Source organism: Mustela erminea, chromosome 3 (genome assembly GCF_009829155.1).
Source record: "Mustela erminea isolate mMusErm1 chromosome 3, mMusErm1.Pri, whole genome shotgun sequence".
NCBI lineage: Eukaryota > Metazoa > Chordata > Mammalia > Carnivora > Mustelidae > Mustela > Mustela erminea.
Genome location: NC_045616.1, coordinates 63,942,516 through 63,948,021, shown reverse-complemented (window position 1 = coordinate 63,948,021; position 5,506 = coordinate 63,942,516).

Genomic DNA, 5,506 nt, shown 5'->3' with positions numbered 1-5,506 from the left:
GCAAATATCATTTTCAATGGAGAAAAACTGAGAGCTTTTCTGCTGAGGTCAGGAACATGGCAGGGATGTCCATTATCACCACTGCTATTCAACATAGTACTAGAAGTCCTAGCCTCAGCAATCAGACAACGAAAAGAAATTAAAGGCATCCAAATTGGCAAAGAAGAAGTCAAACTATCACTCTTTGCAGATGTTATGATACTTTATGTGGAAAACCAAGAAGACTCCACTCCAAATCTGCTAGAACTTGTACAGGAATTCAGTAAAGTGTCAGGATATAAAATCAATGCACAGAAGTCAGTTGCATTTCTATACACCAACAATAAGACAGAAGAGAGAGAAATTAAGGAGTCAATCCCATTTATAATTGCACCAAAAACCATAAGATACCTAGGAATAAACCTAACCAAAGAGGCAACGAATCTGTTCTCATAAAACTATAAAGTACTCATGAAAGAAATTGAGGAAGAAACAAAGGAATGGAAAAATGTTCCATGCTCACGGATTGGAAGATCAAATATTGTGAAACTGTCTATGTCAACGAAAGCAATCTACACGTTTTATACCATCCTTATCAAAATACCATCTATTTTTTTCAAAGAATTGGAACAAATAATCCTAAAATTTATATGGAACCAGAAAAGACCTTGAATAGCCAGAAGAATGTTGAAAAAGAAAGCCAAAGTTGGTGGCATCACAATTCCAGACTTCAAGCTCTATTACAAAGCTGTTATCATCAAGACAGCATGGTACTGGCACAAAAACAGATACATTAATCAATGGAACAGAATAGAAAGCCCAGAAATAAACCCTTAACTCTATGCTCAACTAATCTTCGACAAAGCAGGAAAGAATGTCCAATGGAAAAAAGACAGTCTCTTCAACAAATGGTGTTGGGAAAACTGGACAGCCACATGCAGAAAAATGAAATTGGACCATTTCCTTACACCACACAGAAAAATAGACTCAAAATGGATGAAGGACCACAGTGTGAGAAAGGAATCCATCAAAATCCTTAAGGATAACACAGGCAGCAACCTCTTCGACCTCAGCCGCAGCAACTTATTTCTAGGAACATCGCCAAAGGCAAGGGAAGCAAGGGCAAAAATGAACTATTGGGACTTCATCAAGATCAAAAGCTTTTGCACAGCAAAGTAAACAGTTAACAAAACCAAAAGAGAGCCGACAGAAGAAGATATTTGCAAAGGACATATCAGATAAAGGGTTAGTATCCAAAATCTATAAAGAACTTACCAAACGCAACACCCAAAGAACAAATAATCCAATCAAGAAATGGGCAGAGGACATGAACAGACACTTCTGCAAAGAAGACATCCAGATGGCCAAGAGACACATGAAAAAGTGTTCCACATCAGTCGGCATCAGGAAAATACAAATCAAAACCACAATGAGATACCATCTCACACCAGTCAGAATGGCTAAAATTGATAAGTCAGGGGATGACAGATGCTGGTGAGGATGCAGAGAAAGGGGAACCCTCCTACACTGTTGATGGGAATGCAAGCTGGTGTAACTACTCGGGAAAACAGCATGGAGGTTCCTCAAAAAGTTGAACATAGGGCTACCCTACGACCCAGCAATTGCACTACTGGGTATTTACCCTAAAGATACAAATGTAGTGATCCGAAGGGGTACGTGCACCCGAATGTTTATAGCAGCAATGTCCACAATAGCCAAACTATGGAAAGAACCTAGATGTCCATCAACAGATGAATGGATAAAGGAGATGTGGTGTGTATATACAATGGAATACTATGCAGCCATCAAAAGAAATGAAATCTTGCCATTTGCGATGACATGGATGGAACTAGAGGGTATTAGACTTAGCGAAATAAGTCAATTAGAGAAAGACAATTATCATATGATCTCCCTGATATGAGGAAGTTGAGAGGCAACATAGGGAGTTTGGGGGGTAGGAAGTATAATGAAAGAAGATGGGATCGGGAGGGAGACAAACCATGAGAGACTCTTAATCTCACAAAACAAACTGAGGGTTGCCAGGGAGAGGGTGGGGTTACGGACATTGGGGAGGGTATGTGCTATGGTGAGTGCTGTGAAGTGTAAACCTGGTGATTCACAGACCTGTACCCCTGGGGCAAATAATACATTATATGTTAATTAAAAATTTTTTTAAATTAAAAAAAAAGAAGATGTGGTCCATCAAAAAATATAAAATCTTGCCATTTGTAGCGATATCAATGGAACTTAAGGGTATTATTCTAAGCAAAATAAGTCAATCAGAGAAAGACAATTATCATATGATTTCATTCATATGTGGAATTTAAGAAACAAAATAGTGGAGCATAGGGGAAGGGAGGGAAAAATGAAAGAAGACAAAGTCAGAGAGGTAAACAAACCAAAAGAGATGCTTAACTCTAGGAAACAAACTGAGAGTTGCTGGAGGGGTGTTGGGTAGGGGGATGGGGTACCTAGGTGAACGGTATGAAGGAGAGCATGTGATGTAATGAGCACTGAGTGTTATATAAGACGGATGAAACACTGAACTCTACTTCTGAAACTAATAATACACTACATGTTAATTAAGTAAATTTAAATAAATTTATAAAAAAAGGAGCATTCAGAGAACTATAATGGTTTTGTCAGGATGTTAGAATTATGACTATAAATGATTTCTGTTTATATTTCTTTTATTCTATAACAATGAAAACAAAAAAGTAAAATAAATTCACTCAAGTCAGGGACCACAATTTTTCCTCAGATTCTCTTCTGGTTGTTTGTCTTCTCCATGATCCAATCCCGGTGCTCCCAGGAAGGACTTTGCTGCTCTGCGTGAAGGCCACACCTGAGGCCAAGTGAAGAGTCAACAAGTGTGTGAAGACACTGATCATTTGTCTTTGAAGCAAAGTTCAAGCTGTTTGCTATGCATTTTCCCAGGAATATCTTTCCAGCAGTGGGAATAAATTTGCAATCATCTGCTCTCTCTGACAGGGTTTCCCCATAATCAGTTTCACGAAATGAGAAGTCACATGTTCTAGTTCCTATGTAGATTTCTAGATCCCAAAGGCAATAAAAAACACATAGAACTGACTCCTAGGAATAGAGCCTAAGGGTCTTCAATATGATGCGGAATAACCCCACCCCCAACCAGTATCAGAAAAAGTCCAAGTCCTTCCACGAGATTACTGTGGATGCGCATCGTTGTGCAGTTTGGCCAGAGTGAGAATTAGCCAGAGGTTAAGAGTAGCTGTTAATTTTTACTATGTCAAAGATTCCCAACATGGCCTTATTCCTTGAGGCAGATTGTGATTTGTGGATGTGACATGCGTACTCCTTGCCAGCTTGGGAGGCTGGTGACAATTATGGCTTTATATAGGATGACAGAGGAAAACTGGTCAGGGGCATTTTCCGAGTGGGTGGGAGGCATGGAGATCAGTCACGTGAAATGGTCCTTAGCTTGGCAGAGTAGGAAATGAGCCACGGACCAAACTTGAGGGCCCTGGAGGAATCCAAGTCAAGGGGCTCACCCTGAGGCGGGAGTCCTGGTATGCGGGAGAAAAAGGCTTCATTCTCCAGGGACCAAGGAACCGGATGTGAAGAGCTCTCCTTGCTCTATAACTTCCACAAAGTAATCCAGCACAAAGGAATACTTGTATTGATATTTCATTTTAGGAGTCAGTCTGGAGGAGAATGAAGACAGAGATTCTGAAAGATTCCTTCAAATTGAAAAATTCAGGTCCAGGTGCCCATATTTTGTGGATAACACACACAACAAACTCTTTAACTCTGAAGTGAAATCACCTGTGCTTTTCAAATACTGGGTGAGTGTCATAAACGGAAAGTCTTTGTGGAGAACCAGTACTATCAGAGAAAGGAAACATCACAAATTCCAGGGGTTTGGTTTTTGGAGCATATTTTATTTTTCAATCCTAGAGAATTAACATCTACTAGCAGTGTAACACAAAAATTTAACATAAATCTATTTAAAACTCCTATAATGGGAACTATGTTTTTCAAAAATGGTAAAAAAACAAAAACAAAAAGACCCCAGACACACAACAAAAACAGTTGTAACATACATATAGTACATCCACTTTCCATTCGCAAAGATTGTCATTTTTCTTTTCGTGAAATTTGTCAAAATATATATGTCTGTATAATATTCACATTCTGGAAGGCAAGAGAAATCTTCAAATTTAACTGTAAATTTAAACATTTTATTTGTGTATGTGTGTATGTATGTATACATATACATATATGTACACATACATATATATATATATACATATATCTTAGAACCAAAACATTAAAAATAGCAGCAACATTGATCTTTAAATATTATAATGTTATAGTAGATTGTTCATATAATGTCGATCTATTTTAGTAGCTTTTTCATTATTAATATCTCATACAACATACAAACTTTAAGGTCCTGGTCTTGTTGCCGAGTAACTTAGAACCTAGATTCCATAAATACTATGCAAAGAATCATTATAAAACACAGACTACAGAACATTTTCTAGACCAGAAAAAAAAATCATACAGAAAGGTTTTAGCGGAAAAATCAGGTCTCAAGGAGGTTCAAAGACATGTAAGGAAACTGCAGGATTCCCAAGGCAAAAGAGATGACCTGACAAGCTCCCTGAAATGTTGAATTGAATCCCAGGAAATGTGTCAATGTGGACAAAAAGGCACTGCCGTGTCTTTGTGAGGCCGTGTTTCATTGGAATATGGCATGAAAGTGATTAACAACTGGAAACTTTCCAGGGATAGAATCATTTCTCACCAGGAGGCAAGACACTGGACAGGAGATCAATATTTATTTTCCAGCCTTTACATTTATTCTGATGGCCAACAGCATAAAAAACAAGATTTCAGCAGGACCTTGTGTACTGAAGCCTAGAAGGTTGGAAAAACTGATCCAAGCCACTGGAACGATGTGCTGATCCTGTTGGCTTAAAAAGAACTCCAGATGTGGTAACAGGGATTTCTTTGAACCCAGCTTCATTTACAGAAGTTGCTCCTGCAACTGTGACTTCTTTTATATTTCAAAGGTTTTGCAGAAGAAGTCAATGGTTAGGTCTCCCAATGGGGCTGGATCTCTGTCTGCCCTGTGATGAGACTGAGCTCTGGTATTTATCGTTAACAGTTTGTTTTCATTTTCAAACCAGTTCACACACTATTTTAATTGATTCTCTCTCTCACACACACACACAAACACACACACGAATGTGTGAGGAAGCCAGGGTATGCATCCAAGTACTATCAAGACCAGAAAAACTGAGGCTCCCACAGATCAAAATGACTTAACTTGTCACAGACACAAACACAATCAAACTCTAAGTGTTTTCTGCAGAACTTAACTCTATCCAACAATTATTTTTTTATTTTTATTTTTTTTTAGATTTACTTATTTTGGGGTGGAGAGAGGCAGTGGGAAAGAATCTTAAGCAGACTCCTCACTGAGCACGGAGCCCCACACGTGAGGCTCGATTTCATGACCCTGACTTGAGCTGAAATCAAGAAT